The following is a 7,477-nucleotide window of genomic DNA, read 5'->3' as shown; positions in this document are numbered from 1 at the left end:
AACCAATTACATTACTTCTTAATTTTAAGTAGTTATGGGTTAAATTCTAATACGGTGTAACCTAATATTTACCATTAGTAATACTTGGTCCTCTAAACCAATCACTTCTTCTAATCAAGTGTGTAGGTTAACCCAGCATTAACATCTTATGTAAAACTGCCTCAAAACCATCACTTCTTCTACTGAAGTGTGTAGGTTAACCCAGCATTAACATCTCACATAGATCTGCCTCAAAACCATCACTTCTTCTACTGAAGTGTGTAGGTTAACCCAGCATTAACATCTTACATAGATCTGCCTCAAAACCATCACTTCTTCTAATGAAGTGTGTAGGTTATCTCAGAATTAACATCTTATGTAGAACTGCCTCAAAACCATCTCTTCTTCTAATGAAATGTGTAGGTTAACTCAGCATTAACATCTTATGTAGAACTGCCTCAAAACCATCACTTCTTCTAATGAAATGTATAGGTTAACCCAGCATTAATATCTTATGTAGAACTGCCTCAAAACCATCACTTCTTCTAATGAAATGTGTAGGTTATCTCAGCATTAACATCTTATGTAGAACTGCCTCAAAACCATCACTTCTTCTAATGAAATGTGTAGGTTAACCCAGCATTAACATCTTATGTAGAACTGCCTCAAAACCATCACTTCTTCTAATGAAATGGGTAGATTAATTAACTCAGAACTGACATGTGTAGAATTACCTCAGGGTCACAGAAGAACGACAGTTACTGACAAACACACGAAAATCAAAACGAAATTATTTGTTTTGGAAATAATTTAATCGAAGATATTCTGCCTACATAAGAAAGGAGTAAAATGTAAATCTGAGAAATTGCGGCCGTACTAAAAAAAAATAATAACGAAAACCATAAGAAAAAAAAATCCAAACAAACAAGATATGGTTGGTTTGGCACTATATTTACGCGTTGAATCTGCCTTCTTCACTGGTTCAAAAGAAAAATGAAGAAAATATGTTTGTCATACCACCCATGCAGCCGTATAATCAATATTCTCTGGTTGAATATCATTGAGTTGTGCATATTTCCGACGTAGACCTGTTCATTGAACTCGATGTCTTTGTATTACAGTTGTTCGGAATCAAGTGTCACCCAACAAGACATATTTTCAACTAGACTTCGAAGTATATATAACTTATTTTAATGGATTGTCGGGCCTTAACTGGGGCGGTCGAACGGTGCAAAAGCGGCGAGAGGCGGCAAAATGACCGCAATGGCTTACCACGTCACTCACAAGGGGCGCTAGAATGATGGCCTGCTCTTGTCTCTAAATGGCCTTGGTACGGCTCTGGCGGGTTGTACAGGTACGTCATTTACTTCGTGGCATCACGAAGAGAGGTAAAAGTTGTTCGTGTGAGAGTTAGCGTTGAAGTGCGATTTGCCAGAACAAAACGTGACTGTCTGTGTACTTAATCGAGTGAGTCAGTAAGAATTTTTTTGGAAACAGTTTCTTGGCTCATTTTCTGAAGAAAAGAACTTCCTTTACTGTATGAAACTGCTTAGATTGCTTTGTGTAAGATAAGAGCCTTCTGAGCATCAAAAGGGATAGTATATTTGTGGTCAAATTAATATCATCATCATCTGATCATCAAAAGGGATAGTATATTTGTGGTCAAATTAATATCATCAAAGAATCAGCTCCCATAAATCAAACACGTACATATATCTAACGGTAGGACACAAAATGAAATAAATAAATAAACACACAAGCGTACAGCTATATGCCATTCTTTTCAATTTTCTTGAATCACTAGCAGTTATATTTGCAGCCCGAACGGCACCTCATGCTGAAGTGGATAACTCGGTTTCAACATTCCAATTTCTAATTTTGAAGTGTTGACTAGAAGGAGAGAAACTATCCAGCAGCACAGGCCGCAAATTCAACTACACTTAACGGAACAGCGGAATTAACTGTCACATTTTTTAATATCCCTACTTTTGAAAGTGGAAAACGTTTTGAGTAGTATATAACGGCTCAAATATTGGATCATACGATCTACAACTTGACACTTTAACGACTAGATTACGTGCTTCATGAATTATGATAATGAATATATATTACCAGTTAATATAACTTGTTTTCTTAGAAAACACAAAAACTCTCAATATGTGTTTTCAATACTGATTTTAGTCTTTCTTCTACTTTGTTGTTCTTAGTCATATTATGCAGATTTGAGCAATAAATTAATGTTATTTGTTTGATAATTCTTCTTCATATACAATACTAGTATTGGTAAAATAGATTTTATTAAATTCTGTATTGTACATAATGGCGATAGGTCTACACCAAGAGTAAGAAGCATCATAGACATGGTAACATGGCTTATGAGCGGTTTCTATTACCGACCAGTCCAGGATTTTTAGAAAGGGAAATAACCTGCTGTATCTGGGGTCACGAAGTTGTAAGTGACAAGAGATTACGGAAAGTGTCTTGAGAGACAACTTTAGTTAATTAGTTTGTGTGTATGTTGGACCCGCCAGTGGCCAGAAGATGGGGTGCTTGACCTTTCAGAGGCTCGTATTTAAACATGATACAGTCAAATAAACAGAGATTGCGTTTAGGTTAACTTACTGATTGTATCTTTTGGATGTATATATTCAACATTGATCCTGCCGTCTACAGTCCATATGAGATCCATATACACTACGTGTTTATATATGTTGAACTGTGTTCATCACATGAATGTTTTATTACTCCCTAGAGATCAATAATGGTTTGATATATTATCATATATCAGGGTCAACATGTCGAGAGGGTTGTCGACGGACAATGCAATTCACCGTTTGTTATTCCGCGTTAAAAGTGAGTAGGAAAAAAAGTACACTTTATCTCCTTGAAGTAGAACCACTATCGTGCCAAACTATAATTACACACATCACCATAACAACAGGGTAAATAATGTATGAAACGATAACTTATCTTTTCAGCACAAAATGCAGTCAAGATATCTACAATCAATTCAATTTCTGTCTTAACAAAATGATTAATAAGACACTAGATTTCTTCTCAGTGTTATAAAGCAAACCTATGGAGAGTATGTGAAATTACTTTAAGCTTTAGGAACGGTTTCTCAAACTTCAGAGTTAGTTCAATAGCAGCTGAACATGTTTAAAGTAGCTGGAATACCACAAATATAAAGTGACCAAAGACATTTCACTCTTGAAATACATAAAAGTGCTAAAGAAAAGTTGTGACAAGATTTCAAACACGTGGACAAACAAAAATACAATGTTAAAAACACTTCTATCTTTCTGTGTTTGTTTGTTTCTTGTTAAGTGCAAAGCTACACAATGGGCTTTCTTCTCTCTGCCCACGCCGGTATCGAAACCCGCGATAAGCCCATAAATTTACCTCTGAACAACCGAGCGATCACATTCACTTTAAAGAAGTCTAATGCCAATTTACTTTGTTTTTTCCATCACCTCATTCGTAATTTAATGTCTTTCCTAAACCTGTTTTTCCTTTTCACAAAATTTTGGAACTAATATTTTATTTCAACCTGTTATCGTTTTCATCAACTAATTCATAATTTAATGCCATTCCAAACTTTTTTGTTTTCATAAATTCATTTATAACTTAATATGTCCTTCTAAACCTCTCCGTTTTCGTTAATTCATTCATAATGTAATTCCAAGGTTTGTTTGTTATAATTTTCATCAACTCACTTGTAATTAATATCAATCCAAACATTTTCGTTTTGGTCAACTTAGTAATTAATATCATTTCAAACTTTTTTTTTTGTTTTCATCATTCCATTTGTAATTTAATATTATTCAAAACTTTTTTTTTCAATTTCAAATTAATGTTATTCTAAACGTTTTCGTTTTCAACAAGTCCTCCGTAATTTAAAGCCATTCCAACCTTTATTTTGCCTCTTTATCAACTCATTTGTAAATTATAATAATTCCAAACTTTTCGTTTCCATTAACTCATTCATAATTTAATGTAATTCAAAGCTTTTTGTTTTCGACAAGTCATTGTAATTTAATACTATTCCAGACTTCTAGCTTTGTCTTAAAGAAGCTATTCACAACTCAATGTCTTTTGAAATTTGTTTGCTTTTTGCATCAAACCACTCAAAAATATTGCGTACATCCAAATACATTTTCCACTTTTTAACACGTCAAAAAAGTAATATCTAATTTAGATTTATAACGGTTATATATGTTTATCGGTATCTTGTCGGCTTTTATATCTGCAAATTAAACACTTCTAGTCTATATTGTAGATTTAAGTACTTGATATCAGTTATTTCGAAGAAGCTAGGAACAGGAGCACCAGTGATCGTCCGCCCCTCTGGTTTGGAGGGGGTGGGGGTGAAAATGGCAGTTTTTGTGAAGCATTTCTAGTCAGGCCATGTTAACACATATACGCAAATTACACCATAGCGGAAGGCCCCAGCTGAATTCAAGGGACACGCAAGATCCGTATTCATTGCTATCCTTAAGACTTTTGTGAAATAATGCTCTCTGTTAGGAGTCAATCAGTTCAAAACTGTAACAGTTTCAGATCCACAATAAAGTACGATCACATTTTGGGAGAACTAGAAAAGTCTTCTTGTCTGGACTAATGCCGACCTTTAGGTTTAAAAGGACGCCAAAACAGTGAGTGCTAAAATGTGAGATGAAACATGTTTTTGCTTCTGTTTATGGAATAAAACCTCCATCTGCATGATGTATAGGTAAATAATCAGCTCAATCTTTTACAAGTTTGTGGAAACGAGTTCTGAGACCGTAACAAAATCTGAACTTCAGACTTCACAAAACTTAAAAACAAAAATATATAGTTATGTATTCTCTAACAAAGGTGCACTGACGTCATAAACATGACTGGAAAACATTCTGCAGGACCAAGCAGATTAAATGATTATCCACTATTTGGTATTTGAATTATAACGAAGGCATTGTTTATATATATATTAAATCCTGAACATTATATTTATCTAAACAATTTAAATACATAATTTCAACTATTTACAAATATACACATATCTGTACTGACACCATAGTACCCACACTTCGTTTATTGTAAATTAATAGAAAAATTAAGCCGTCACTGCCATGCATATCGTCGTTATGATATTGGTAACTAATCGTACTGACACATTTCTAAACGTAATGCTTTGTAGATTAATAAATATAAACAATACAAACATAACTATAATTTATAGAGCAAAAAGTCCTGTAGTTTTAGGAGTGTTTTCATAAACCATTAACGACAATACATAGGCTTCGAGATAAGGCGGTGGCGGAAAAAACATACCTACATCTAATTCAGAGTAGATAAACACCCAGTTCGCCCCTCCCCTATAAGTTTGGTCTAAAATAATAGTACACTATAAACAGATAAAGGTTCTAAAGAGACCTCAGTAGCTAATGATGAATAAAGAGTTGAAAAAATAAGGTACTGTGGTTCATGAAGAGATCCTGTGTTAGGATAAAAACAAAGCAAAAGGTTACGTAAGTCGATCATTACCATGACAATGTTTATTTTCCCGTTAATTTCGCTCCTTTTTGTGTGTGTGTGTGATTTTCAACATACCTCGGCCCTCACTACAACAAAATAGGCTCAAAGTGTCAGTATAACCGATTCAAAGATTTAATCCTCAAACTATCAACGTCATTACATAGCATTCACTGCCGAGTAAGTTAACGTTTCCCCCTGCTGTAACCAAAAAATTAGTGCAAAGAACTGACCACAAAATTGAACGAAATCACTAATTTTCTACGTAAATTGCACAGAAAATCCCAACAGTAGTAAGTGGAGTAATTGCAATGTTAGTGATACTTTTGTCTACATTTTTTGTGACTTATGTGTTATTAGAAGTTTTGTTTCCACAAAGTAATGAACCCAGAAATGGTTCGGAATACGAACAGTTTTGGATTTTTTTTCTTTTTTGCAAACCCAATAGTTTCTAAAGCTAACTATAATCCTCTGAGAAATATTTCTTATGAAGTTTCAAGTTCGTGATACTGTATATTGTGTTGGAATATAAACCATAACTTTAAGAAATACATAACACGCGGTTTTGTTTTGGTGTAAATTATCTAAATGGCGCGCCGATATCTCGTGTCATTGTTAGTTACTCAGTATTCGTGTAGTCACATCATAAAAATCGTTGTTTGTAGGATTTGATAACATAAATATCGTCTCAATCACTACTGTGCCTGTCGTATCCCAGTTGGACTGGTAAGCACTGGTATTAGCTGAAAGACCTCGTTGGCACGAAATATAGCAGGTATAATGTGGTTGACATATTGTTAAATATTCTTCTTTACTTTCAATCTTAAGCTCGTAGAATATGATTATGCCTGGATTAGTTATTAAGCTATGTGTTTTTTTTAATTTAGACTTTTATAATGTTGTTTCACCAGAGGAAGCGTGGATGTGACGTGATGAGCTTTGCCCCTAGAATTTTCTTAAGGATTTAGAAAATTGTTTGAAAGTATAAACATGTGAATTAGGCACAAGTGGGTTGTGGGTTGATTATTTAGTTAGCGATTTTATTGTTCGATTTGTTTTATTAATTTAATTTCGTAAATATCGAGTTTGTTCCAACGCAATAATAGAGATACGAGAAAACTAATAAGTTCAGCTTATCGTTAGTTACGTACATAGCGTGGTCACAAGTAAATAGACACCACCTTTTCAGAAAAAATGAAAATTTTCCGTCATATTCACATGAATTGATATATTTATAATTTAATTAATATCTAGTAGATCTTCCTTTCGCTTCGTGGAGCTCGTTGATCCTTTGGGGCATCGTGAGAATCATCTCGTCAATTTTAGATTGTGAGATTTTTGCCCACTCTTGCTTCAAAACTTAGAGTAGATCGCTCTTCGAAGTTGGTTTTTTGGTTGTTTCTTGACTTGCCGGTCGAGTATGGCCCAAAGGTTTTCGATGGGGTTCAGGTCAAGAGATTGGCTCGGCCAGGGCAACTTCTGGGTACCATTTTCTTCCTGCCACTTTTGGGTGTTTCTAGCAGTGTGACACGGTGCTCCATCTTTCAGGAACAACGTTGTGTTATTGTCAACAAAACCCGAGGAATAAAGTGACAAGAGTCCTTCCTCCAATATTTCAACGTATTTCGCAAAATTTATGTTGCCAACGCACTCCACTATGCTCCATCTCCCACCAACCCAAACAGCTCCTCAAACCATCAACTTTTTCATAGATTCTGCATCTCGACAAACTCTTGTGAGTATCAAGATGTTAGATTACAAAGGAGTACCAGAAGCCATACAGAAGCTCTGTGGTGTGACAGGACATTATGCAAGGTTGTGGGGACCAGTGTGGGTAACTATTGAGTTTATGGGCAGACACATAGTATACTTGGCTGACATTGAAGACCCATGCATATTAGGGTTGGACTACTTACTACCGAGGACGTGTGTAGTTAATTTTGATAAAATAGCGTTTGGAAACAACAAAGGCCAAATTCCGGTA

This window comes from Limulus polyphemus, unplaced genomic scaffold (genome assembly GCF_000517525.1).
Source record: "Limulus polyphemus unplaced genomic scaffold, Limulus_polyphemus-2.1.2 Scaffold98, whole genome shotgun sequence".
In the NCBI taxonomy this organism is placed as follows: Eukaryota; Metazoa; Arthropoda; class Merostomata; order Xiphosura; family Limulidae; genus Limulus; species Limulus polyphemus.
The sequence above is the reverse complement of the archived record's forward strand: the minus strand, read 5'-3'. Positions refer to the sequence as shown.